Genomic DNA, 13,148 nt, shown 5'->3' with positions numbered 1-13,148 from the left:
TTGTTTTATGCATTCCGAGAGTTCGAGCGAGTCCGTTTTATGATTTCAAACTTGTTGGTATATTCTGACGGGGCCCCGAGGGCCTCGGGTGTTAATTCGACGAGGCTCGGACCAAGTTTGGACTTAGGAGCAACAGTTGAAGCTTCCAGCTTCTGGTGCAATCGCACCAGCGAGCTCGCAGAAGCGAGCCACAAGCCGTAGAAGCGGACCAGCCAGGGGCAGCCCAGGGATCACAGGAGTGGAGTGATTGGCACACCTGCGAGCGTGCAAGTGCGAAGGAAGAGAGCGCAGAAGTGGTAAGGGCCGCAGGTGCGGGGGAAGAGAGCGCAGAAGCGGCATGGGCCGCAGGTGCGGAAGAAGCATCGCAGAAGCGATCCTTAGGTCCGAAGGTGCGGAGTTTGGCCAGCTGGGGAGGACCGCACATGCGAGAATTTTTCCGCAGAAGCGGAACTGCAGGTGCGGCAGTGGCTTCGCAGGTGCGAAAGACCTGTTGGGCAGAATGTCTTATAACGGGGCTCAGTCAAATTTGAGCTCATTTTCTCCATTCTTGGGCGATTTTGGAGCTTCTTGAGAGGGGTATTCACCTAGCAACTTGGAGGTAAGTTAATTCGACCTATTGTGAGTTAAATATATAGACTATGGGTAGATTTTAACAAGTAAATTGTGAAAATCAAGGGTTTAGATGAAAAACCTAAGTTTTAATAAAATCGAGATTTTGACCACAAAAATGGTTATGGAATGGGATGAAAATTGTATACTTGAGTTCTTTTAGGTTATGGGTAATGATTTTCTCCGAAAATTTCTGGAATCTGGGCAGGTGGGCCCGGGGTGAATGTTAGCAATTTTTCCAAATTGGGTTGGATAATTAATCTGATAGATAAATTATGAAATTTTGAGCATGTATTGATTAATTATATAACATTTGGCTAGTTGTGAATTTTTCGGTACCAAATTGAGGTTTTAAATCTTGCTACAATTTGTGGGAGCTACGTACGTACGAGGTGACGAGAGTCCGTGCGTAGCTACTAATTATGCTTATGTCCGGGTAGTTTTAGGACCCAATGCATGAACCATTTGGAATTTTTGCACCATATTTGTTAATTTAAAATGCCTAAATTATATTAGGATTTATTAGAAAAATTGTGAAAGATCGCTAATGAAATTCGTATTGTTTTAGTATAAATCCTTAATAATGTTTAAGTTAAATGCTTATAAAGTATCCTTCTCTTCTTATGGAGCGGGCCGAATGCCTCGGCAGTAGATAAATGCATCTATGGTTCATGCCGCTCGACCCTCGGCAGTGTACACATTATTTCAGATCGGGCCGTAAGACCTCGGCATAAATCGTGCTTAATAATAATACTTGGTGTCTTGATATTTTGTTGTGGCTTGTAAGATTATAGCCTTTAAAAGGAATGGCTTATTTGGAAATTATATAATTGTGAAAGAATTATTTGCTCCTGCTTGTTGAGAAGATTTGAATTTATTTACACACCTAGTATTTATTTAAGATTTTATCTGAATAATTATTGACCCATAATGAGTGTTGAAGTCGACCTCTCGTCACTACTTCTTCGAGATTAGACTTGATACTTACTGGATACACGTTGTTTACGTACGCATGTTACATTTGCTGCACTTTTTGTGCAGGTTCTGATAGAGTAGCATTAGGCGGTCCTACCGGTGTGCATCCCCGATATTCCGAGGCCTAGTGGTGAGCTGCTTTCTTGAGCCGTTCCGCAACACCTAGTGTCTCTCTTCATATTCGTATTCTGTCTATTTTATGTCCAGACAATATTTAGAATTTTGTATAATCTACTAGATACTCATACACTTGTGGTACCAGGTCTTGGTACACACACTAGTAGAATTGTGATTTTGAACTATTAATTTGTTTTATTTATTTAAATCTTTTATTTTCTTAAATCTTGCAAATAAGGAAAGTTTAATTACTCAAAAACTTATTAAAAGAGAAATAACTTGTCTAATTCACTAGTTGGCTTGCGTAGCGGTGATTCTGGGCGCCATCACGACCTATAAGTGAAGTTGGGTCGTGACAACATGGTATCGGAGCACTAGGTTCACGTAGGTCTCACAAGTTATGAGTAGGCCTAATAGAGTCTTGCGGATCGGTGCAGATACGTCTGTACTTATCTTCGAGAGGCTATAGGGCATTAGGAAACTACCTTTCTTCATCTCCTATTGTGCAGTTGATGTGGTACTAAATATCTTTCTCTTATTCTCTCACAGATGGTGAGAACGCGCTCTACGGAGGTTCTAGACCAGGGAAGAGCTGCTCCCCCTATTGCTAGAGGCCGAGGCAGAGGCCGGGGGAGGGCTCCAGCCCATGGAATGGGATGAGGATGTCCCAAAGTTGCTCCAGCCATGCCACCAGTGGATCCAGTAGAGGATCCCATTATTGAGGAGCAGGGCGAGGTGCCTGCGGCAGAGCCAGCTCCGGTGGATTTCACAACTGCTCCGGGATTTTAGCAGGTCATGGACCAGGCTTCATCCTCCTTCTTTTGGAGGTGAGAGACATGAGGACCCCAGGATTTTATTGATCGATGCAGGGACAGACTGCACAACATGAGGATACTAGAATCCCACGGGGTAGACTTCACTACCTTTCAGCTGGAGGGTAGGGCCCGTAGGTGGTGGCAGTCACATCTTCTCGGCAGACTAGCAGGTTCTCCTTCCATGACTTGGGAACAGTTCACACGCCTCTTCTTGGACAGATACATTCCACCCTCTCAGAGGGAAGAGTTGCGGTTCCAGTTCGAGCAGCTCCAACAGGGTCAGATGTCAGTGACCGACTATGAGGCGAGGTTCTCTGAGTTGTCTCACCATGCACTTATGATACTACCTACCGATGCAGAGAGAGTGCAGAGGTTTGTCACCGGATTGCACTCTGGTATTCAGGCCACCATGGATCGAGAGGTGGAGATGGAGACTTCTTACGAGTTAGTTGTGGAGATAGCTCGGAGGATCGAGGGTATCTGTCAGTGGATCCGAGAGCAGGCGGCGAGGGACAAGTGGTTTCGATATAGGGAGAGTTCAATGGTGACCCGGCTGGGGGCAGAGGTCAGCTCGTGAAGGGTCAGTCCAGCAGGCCCCCTTACCCAGCACTTCCACCTCCTCGGGGTGCTCCAGTGCGACCTTATTTCAGTGCTATGCGAGAGAGTTCATACCGCCCACCAGCTATTCAGGGTTCCTCCAGTGGGTATTCAGGTTATCAGGGTCAGACTTCAGGTCAGTAGTCCACTGTACTGAGGGGTTGTTTCGAGTGCGGGGATTTAAGTCACGTACGGAGATTTTGCCCCAGCCTTCGGGGCAAGGCAGTACAGCAGGGTCAGCAACCTATGATTACAACACCAGTTGTTCCACTTACCATCCGGCCGCCCAGAGGCGGAGGGCAGGTGGGTAGGGTCCGTCCTAGATGTGGAGGCCAGTCAGATGGCGCTCCAGCTAGGTTCTATGCGTTTCCGGCTAGACCAGATGCAGTGGCCTCAGATGCCGTGATCACATGTATTATTTTTATCTGCGGTAGAGTTGCCTCAGTATTTTTTGATACAGGGTCTACGTATTTATATGTATCATCTCTATTTGCTCATTTCTTGGGTGTTTCTCGTGAGTCCTCGGGTACTCCTATTTATGTATCCACTCATGTGGGCGATTCTGTTGTTGTGGATTGAGTTTACCGATCCTGCATTGTTACATTCTGTGGTTACGAAACTAGAGGAGATCTTCTGATGCTTGATATGACCGACTTTGAGATCATCCTAGGCATGGACTGGTTATCTCCATATCATGCCATCCTAGACTGCCATGCCAAGACTGTTACCTTGGCGAAGCCAGAGTTGCCTAGATTGGAATGGAAGGATTCGTCTGTCAGTGCATCTAGTCGGGTTATTTCCTTTATGAAGGCTCGACACATGGTCGAGAAGGGTTGTTTGGCTTATTTGGCCTATGTTCGGGACACTATGGCAGAGACTCCGACGATTGATTTAGTGCCCGTAGTCTGAGAGTTCTCCGATGTATTTCCTTCTGATCTTTCAGGCATGCCACCAGATCGTGATATTGATTTCTATATTGATTTGGCCCCAGATACCCAGCCTATATCTATCCCACCGTACCGTATGGCTCCAAAAGAGTTGGTGGAACAACTTGAGGAGTTGTTAGCAAAGGGGTTCGTCAGGCTGAGTGTGTTGCTTTGGGGTGCACCAGTATTATTTGTGAAGAAGAAGGATGGGATTATACAGATGTGTATTGATTATCGCCAATTGAACAAAGTCACTATTAAGAACAAGTACCCGTTGCCGCGTATTGATGATTTGTTTGACCAGTTGCAGGGTGCCAGAGTGTTCTCAAAAATTGACTTGAGATCGGGTTACCATCAATTGAAGATTTGGGATTCATATGTTCTGAAGACTGCTTTCCGAACAAGATATGGCCATTATGAGTTTCTAGTAATGTCCTTTGGTTTGACTTACGCCCCGACGTCGTTTATGGATCTGATTAAGGGTATTTAACGGGCGGGCTAGGACGGGCTAGACACAAAAAAAATCAGCCCGTCCGTATAACGTTGCGGGTTGTTAGCGGGCTGTAATTTTTCGGATTTTTTTTGTCCGTCCGGGTTCGGGCTTAGCGGGTTGTTAGCGGGCTGTTAGCGGGTTGTTAGCGGTCCGTAGATTTTTTTTGTTTTTTAAAGTAAATTTTATTTTTCTTATTCAATGTTATTAATACTCAAGTATTTGCAAACTTTTAAGGCTTAGAATTAAACTTTGAAGTTTAAAATTTAAAATTTAAAATTTAAAATTTGAATTTTATAATGTTAAAATTAAAATTTGAAAGTAAGTGGCTACAAAAAATTATTTAATAAGACCTATATGTAAAGATCAAGCTCCGAAAACTTTCATTTGATATTTTTATTGAATAATATATAATACTTCAAATTAAGTTGCAAGTTCTTTTTTGATTTTGTTATTTTTGAACTTGCAAATTACAAGTTTATAACAATTATAAAATACAAATAGTACATCACATGTTTTGCATCATTTTTGTAAGTTCATCCATGTCAACATGAGGTTCTTGGTTTCTGACATTGGTTGAATCAGAACCATAAACCATCATATCTCCAATTTTTTGGTCCTCTGCTTCATCTACCTCGTCACGCCCTTGATTTCGTCGTTCTGATCTTATCCAATCTCTGAAGCACACTAGAATTTCCAAAGCGTTGCTACCCAATGAATGATGGGTATCTCCTAGTTGCTGCCTTGCTTGGCTAAATGCGCTCTCTGATACGACTGTTGAAATCAACACATTTAGCACGTCTCGAGTCATGGCCGAAAGAACAGGAAATTGATTTGAGTTGCTCCTCCACCAACCCAGTGGTAGAAATTTCTTTGTGCGGGGCTCTGCTGACTTTTGCAAGTAGAATTGAAGTTCATCAATATTCCTGCTACTGGTTTGTTGATGCTCCCCTATTGTAGACCAAATCAAATTATCTTCAACACCATCATTATCATCCAAAGCACTGGTCCCAGATGTTGAAACTGAACTTGAAGGAATATTTGCATCTACAGCAGAAGAAGCATCAACAATGTTAGCATAATAATTATATAATATTTCTAAATGTTTGTGTAGATCAGAAATACAAGTGTCAATATCAGGAGTTTCAGTTGGTCCAATATCCATATAAGAATATAAAGCAGTGATTAAATGGCGACAAGTGGCCATTTTGATAGAAGGGTTTAAAATAGTACCAATTAGGTAAATAGGGGAAATTGGGTAAAAATATTTTTTAAACTTATCTAGCATAGATTCAACAACATAAGTATATCCTTCTTTCTTCTTCAAATTATGTAGTAAAAGAGAAATTTCGGCAATATGAACTAAACCATTTGCAATAGTAGGATAATAAGCTCCAGAAAACTCAAGTGTAGCCATATAAAATTTTTGTAAAAACTTTACAACATCTTCAATGACATCCCAAGTTCTAGATGTTAACAAATGGCTAGGATCGGTACAATGAGAATTAGTAACTTCAGTTATATGCATTCTATATTTATAACAATATTTTAAGAATAAATAAGTATAATTTCACCTAGTAACTATTTCTTCAGGCATGAGTCTTGGTTTTAGTCCATAGTGTAGACATTTTTCTTTAAATGCATTTAATCTAACACTTCTATTATTTCTTTGAATTACACCAACATCTCTTCTAACTAAAATGATATCATCTCTAAATAATTCAAGGCCACTCTTCACAATCAAATTATAAATATGACATGCACATCTAACATGAAATATTTCAGGAAGTGGTGGGTGTAGATACAATTTTAATATTGTAATAGCAGCAGTGTTGTTAGAAGAATTATCAAATGACACACACAAAACTTTTTGTGCAAGATTATAAAATATAGCAACTTCATGGATAGTATTACCTATAAATGCACCAATATGACTTTGATCTTCATCATATTTAAAAGCAATAATACGTTTTTGCATACAAAAATTACCATCTATCCAATGACATGTAACAGTCAAATAATCATTACCATTTACAGCACGACCAATATCAGAAGTAAGAGAAATTCTACAAGAAAGACTGGCGAACAAATAACGTATATATGTCTGATATTGTCTAAAAAGCCTAAAGATATCAGCTCTACAAGTACTTCTAGGAATACCTTTAAACAAAGGGTTATAAATTCTTTGAATATAAGTAACAAGATATGGTGAAGCAGCAAAACTAAAAGATAAATAACCTAAAACAATCATTTTAGCTAATTCTTCCCGATCTTTCTTAATATCGTATTTACCCATTAACCCTCCAGTACCCGGGTTAAGTTTTTGTTACCCATCTTCCTCATCTACTTCCCAATCAAGAGGGTGGTTGTCTACCATGTGCCTATGAAGTTGACCCGTTCCCCCTCCCTTACCGGTCTCATGTTTATAAATATCCTTACAAATTCTACATCTTACATAATTTTTATCTTCTTCTAGTCTGTCAAAAAAATTCCAACACTTACTTCTTAATCTTCGATTCTTCTTAATAGGGAGGGGAGGCCTACTTGTATTACCACGACTTTCACCCCTAATATTTTGAGTTTGACTAGCATTACCAGGTGTAGCTGGTAGTGTTTCAAGATTATCAGGTGATGAAAATGGAATATCATCTAAATTATCATCTAAATCATCATCTATACTATAATTTTCTTGAAGTCCCTCATAATCTACATTTAAATTTTCACGTGAACTTTCAGAAATATGTGTAAAGCTATTAGAAGAACAAGCACCACCTCTTGATCTTTTGGAAGTTTTCTTATTACCACCTCTACTAGTGCACGCTTTTTTGGCTGCTCTAAATATATCCATTATATAAATTAAATTAATAGTTGTAAATAATAAAATAAATGTACACCAAAGAAGAGAAAGATATAGAACGAGTGTACTGGGATTCCGGATACCACACTAAATTTGATATCAAAAACCAAACTTCAATTGATAGATCGATACTTGATAGTTGATACTTGATACCACACTTCACTTGAATACTTGATATTTGATAATAATAATTTTGTAATGGCTAAACTAAATATTTGATGAAACTTGAAATAATAAGTAATTGAGAATTTAAGAACAATAATCAATAATATCAAGAGAGAATTAGAGTAGTAAGAGAGTGAATTGTGAGGAAAAATGAAGAAGAAGTGGGGCTATTTATAGTTTTTAAAAGGTTAAAATTATAATTTATCAAATACTAGGGGTGTGGGGGCTATTTTCTTAAGAGGGTAGGCTGAAATGGCCATTTCTGCAAAAAAAAAGGCCGTTGGCCAACAGTCATATTTGAAAATCGGGCTGAACCGGGCTGTAGCTCGTTAATAACCCGTTAACAACCCATTAACGGGTTAACGGGCTTAGCAGGTTCCGGTGCACCGGTATCAAAAACTGTTCGTTTGAAACCCGCTCCCCGCCCAACCCATCCCAGCCCGCCCCCCATGCTACAGTACCGGGCTGCGCCGGGTTGAACCGAGCTGAACCGGATTGTAAACGGGTCAGCCTAGCCCAATTAACAGGTATAGATCTGATGAACCGGGTGTTCAGGCCATATATCGACTCGTTTGTCATCGTCTTCATTGACGACATTTTGGTCTATTCGCGTAGAATGGAGGACCACGAGCAACATTTGAGAGTGGTGCTTCAGACCTTGCGGGAACAAAAGCTATATGCTAAGTTCTCTAAGTGTGAGTTTTGGCTAGACTCTGTAGCATTCTTAGGGCATATTGCATCGGGCGAGGGTATTAAGGTTGATCCCAAAAATATTGAGGCAGTTCAGAATTGGCATCATCCCACTTCGGCGAATGAAATCAGGAGTTTCCTGGGGTTAGCAGCTTATTATCGTCGGTTTGTGGAGGGCTTTTTATCTATTGCAGCACCTTTGACCGGATTGACCTAGAAGGGTGCTCCGTTCTGATGGTCCAATGATTATGAGGTGAGCTTTCAGAAGCTCAAGACCGCATTAACTTCAGCACCGGTGCTAGTGTTGCCTTTCGGTTCAGGGATGTATACAGTGTATTGCGACGCTTCATGCATTGGCCTAAGTTGTGTATTGATGCAGGGGGGCGAGTTATTGCGTATGCTTCACGTCAGCTGAAGCCCCACGAGAAGAATTACCCGGTACATAATTTAAAGTTGGCTGCGATAGTTCAATCTCTTAAGATATGGAGGCATTATCTTTATGGGGTGTCTTGTGAGGTTTACACTGATCATCGCAGCTTGCAGCATTTGTTCAAATAGAGCGATCTAAATTTGAGGTAGCGCATGTGGCTTGAGTTACTAAAATATTATGATATTACTATCCTTTATCATCCGGGCAAAGCAAACGTAGTTGCAGACACCTTGAGCAGAAAGGCGGAGAGTATGGGTAGTTTGGCCTTCATTTCAGCAGAGGAGAGGCCATTAGCTTTGGACATTCAGTCCTTGGCTAACAGACTTGTAAGGCTGGATATTTCAGAGCCCAGTCGAGTTCTTGCATATATTGTTTCCCAGTCTTCACTATTTGAGCGGATCAAGGCTTGCCAGTTTGATGATCCACACTTGTTGGTCCTCCGAGAGACGGTACTACGGGGTGGTGCCAAGGAGGTTACTATCGGCGAAGATGGTGTTCTGCGATTCCAGGGCCGTCTATGAGTTCCTAATATGGATGGGCTGAGGGAAAAGATCCTAGAAGAAGTACACAGTTCTCGGTATTCTATTCATCTAGGTGGTACGAAGATGTATCGCGAACTCAGGAAACATTATTGGTGGCGGCGGATGAAGGAAGACATAGTTGAGCATGTAGCTAAATTTCCAGCAAGTTAAGTATGAGCACTAGAGGCCAGGTGGCCTACTTCAGCAGATGACTATACCGGAGTGAAAATGGGAGCGCATTACTATGGACTTCGTAGTTGGGTTTCCGCGGACCTTGCGAAAGTTTGATGCCGTTTGGGTCATTGTCGATAGGTTGACCAAGTCAGCACACTTCATTCCGGTTGTGACTATGTATACTTCAGAGAGGTTGGCCCAGATTTATATTCAGGAGATAGTTCAGTTGTGTTTTGTGCCAATTTCCATTATATCAGATAGAGGCCCTCGGTTTACTTCACATTTCTGCAGAGCAGTACAGAGTGAATTGGGGACCCGTGTAGAGCTCAGCACAGTCTTTCATCCGCAGACCGACGGGCAGTCGGAGCGGACAGTTCAGATCTTGGAGGATATGCTCAGGGCATGTGTGATTGACTTTGGAGGTCAGTGAGATCATTTCTTGCCTTTGTCCGAGTTTGATTATAACAACAGTTACCAATCCAGCACCGAGATGGCTCCATTTGAGGCTTTATATGGTCGACGATGTCGTTCGCCCATCGGATGGTTTGAGCCCGGCGAGGCTAAGTTATATGGTACTGATTTGGTGAAGGATGCCTTGAAAAAGGTAAGGTTGATTTAGGAGCGACTTCGTATAGCACAGTCCAGACAGAAAAGTTACGCGGATCAGAAAGTGCGTGATTTATCATTTATGGTGGGCGAGAAAGTCTCTTGAAGGTTTCACCGATGAAGGGAATCATGAGGTTCGGAAAGAAGGACAAATTGATCCCAAGGTTTATAGGCCCATTTGTGGTGTTTAGACTGTCACGACCCAAACCGATGGGCCGCGACGGGCACCCCGTACCTTACTTAACCGAGTACCAACATAACATATCTTTCTTATTACATCATCATATACACGTGAAATACGGGCCTAATAGGCCAACATCATCATTTATAAACTCAAAACATAGGCCGACAAGGCCGTACAATCTTTTACGTACACGACATATGTCTACAAGCCTCTAAGAGTACATAATTATCATAAAGGTCGGGACAGAGCCCCGCCATACCAAACCATATACATCTAAATCATACCGACCAAACAAGCAACTCCGGAGCAAATGGAGTGTACAAATATCTTCTGCTGAGCTGATCGCCTATTTGGAGGACTCTCGACCTGTCTATCGAGATTTGCGGGCATGAAACGCAGCGTCCCTAGGAAAAAAGGACGTCAGTACAAAAAATGTACCGAGTATATAAGGAATGAAAATCAGTAAATAATAGACATGAGAGAAACATGGAGTAAAAGACTCGACATGTACGTGTGCATAGCTCTGTGAGTCATTTCATTTTTATAATGTCATGCATATGCATATAAATGTCATACCATGCATAAGTATATGCGTTCATAGCATCCTCAAGCCTCTGAGGGCATCCCATCATATCATTTCGGCCACTGTGGGCAAATCATCAACGTATACCAGCTGATCAGGTGGTGGTGCGTATATAACGCCATAACCTTTTTCCCATATCCCATATACATATAATATACGTGTATATAACGCCATCTGGTCATGGGTCAATGTACATATATAAATGCATAAAATACATAAGAAATACGTTAATAAGCTTTTCTTGGAATGTCATAAAAATAACATGCCTGTCGGATATATTTTATTAAATACGTATTTTTCTGAGACCCATGAACAAAAGATATAATAATAATTCACACGGGAATCAAGAATATAGACACCCCTTAATATTTCTTTGAATAGAGTCATTTATAGAAATTGTGCATTTGCTCGTTTCGTTCGTGTCGTATAGATCATGCCAAAAGAAAGAAGGGATAGCCTTAATATACCTGAGCCGATTCTCTTAAAAATTCCTCTAATACCGGTCAATTACGAAAAATACACGTGATAGCAAGATCAGAGTAGGAAAATATTCGTATGATATTCTTGAAAAAAATTGCACCGTACTTCCTTAGAATCTCAAAATCTCGCGTTACATCTATGATCATTGTAAATCACGTATGCAATCTCTCTTGCGTCGAAGAGGGAATATTGGAGGAATCTACATCCAGAATGTCTGGATTAAGCACTTCAAGTTCTGAAAAAGTAGGAGTGCTGAATCTTTTCTCCAAAAATAAATAAAGTGAATCTCGAAACGGGCTGATTTTTAGTCCGCATGTATCTTTTTTTTCTCTCTTTTGCTGATCCGGTTAATACTTTTGTCACTTGCAATACTTAGATATATTCCTGAAGATATATAAATTTCAATGGTGGGAGGGATGAAGAATTAGGAATAAACAAAGGCAAGTGAAAGATTGATTTGAATGGAGGAATGTTTTTGTACTGCAAAATTGTGTGGACATGGAATTAGTACGACACTCATGAGTCATGACTAGTACTTTAACAAGGTGATACCTTTCCATGTACTATAGGAGTCACTTAGTGGCTGTTTGACCACTTCATGGGCTGCCACATGGGGCCTTTGTCCCCACTTATTAATTATCCGTAAATCCTTAATTACATGGTTAATCTCACATTAAACAAATAATTAACTAATTATCTACTTAAATAAGAATTATCGCGAATTACTTAAAATACTACTCACTTTTAACATACTTTATACACCTTACTATCATGGTTATGTGGTACCTTATATGGTACTAGTCCATAAATACGGGGTATTATAGCTTGGATCGTATTTTATCCCAAATTGCCAAACTTTGACGAAACTCATTTTCTTCAATTTGCTTACCCTCTCATTTTCACGAATTTACTCGTCACTTGTTTGAAATAGTATAATGCTTATAATCGCAAAATAATCCCATTTCCGAACTTACGTCGATTAACTTACGACGAAACTTTAACGTACGAAAATGCGGGATGTAATATTTTATTTTTGAGCTTTTATTAATTTATTTATGGCGTACTATCACGTACGAAAATATGGGGTGTAACAGAAACGAGTTGGGGAGGTTACTTATGAGCTTGCCTTGCCTCCGAGTCTATCGGGAGTTCATCCGGTTTTTCATGTATCTATGCTCCGGAAGTATCATACCGACCTGTCATATGTGTCAGACTTCAACACGGTTTAGCTAGATGAGAGCTTGGGTTATGAGGAGGAGCCAGTTGCCATTATTGATAGGCGAGTTCGCCAACTTAGGTCCGAGAGGATTTTTACGGTAAAGGTTCAATGGAGGGGCCAACCAGTCGAGAAAGCTACTTGGGAGGCCGAAGAGGACATGCGGAGCAAATATCCACACTTATTCAACACTCCAGGTATGATTCTAAACCCGTTCGAGGAAGAACGTTTGTTTAAGAGATGGAGAATGTAACGACCCAACCGATCGTTTTGTCTTCTAGAACCTCGTTCCCCTAAATAAGACTCCTCGTATGTGCTTTTACTATTTTATGACTTGCGGGGATGGTTAGTTAAGGAATTTGAAGGGTTCGGGTTGAAATCGAAATACTTGGTTCCTTAGTTTGGCTTTAAAAGGGTAAGTTTGACTTCGGTCAACATTTTGAGTAAACGATCCCGGAATCGGGATTTGACGGTTCCAATAGGTTCATATGATGATTTTGGACTCGGGCGTATGTTTGAATCGGGTTTTGGACGAACCGGGAGCATTTCGACGTTTAATAGTGAAAGTTAGCTATTTGAAGGTTTAAAATTCTTCAAATTTGGTTTGGAGTAGGTTTTGGAGTAATCGAGGTCCGTTTGGAATTTCGAGTCTGGGAATAGTTCCGTATAGTGATTTAAGACTTGCACGCAAAATTTGATGTCATTCTGAGTAG

The 13,148-nt window shown here is 40.9% G+C and overlaps 1 long non-coding RNA gene across 1 annotated transcript; it reads right to left on the bottom strand.

The window, feature by feature from the left end:
* Positions 1-10,269: 10,269 nt before the first annotated feature.
* On the bottom strand, positions 10,270-11,742 carry LOC138900491 (uncharacterized). Its single transcript, XR_011411547.1, has 2 exons — positions 10,733-11,742; positions 10,270-10,560 (listed from the first exon to the last, which is right to left on the bottom strand). It is a non-coding gene; the product is annotated as an uncharacterized lncRNA (long non-coding RNA).
* Positions 11,743-13,148: the final 1,406 nt, after the last annotated feature.

This window comes from Nicotiana tomentosiformis, chromosome 10 (assembly GCF_000390325.3).
Source record: "Nicotiana tomentosiformis chromosome 10, ASM39032v3, whole genome shotgun sequence".
Taxonomy (NCBI): Eukaryota; Viridiplantae; Streptophyta; class Magnoliopsida; order Solanales; family Solanaceae; genus Nicotiana; species Nicotiana tomentosiformis.
The sequence above is the reverse complement of the archived record's forward strand: the minus strand, read 5'-3'. Positions and strand labels throughout refer to the sequence as shown.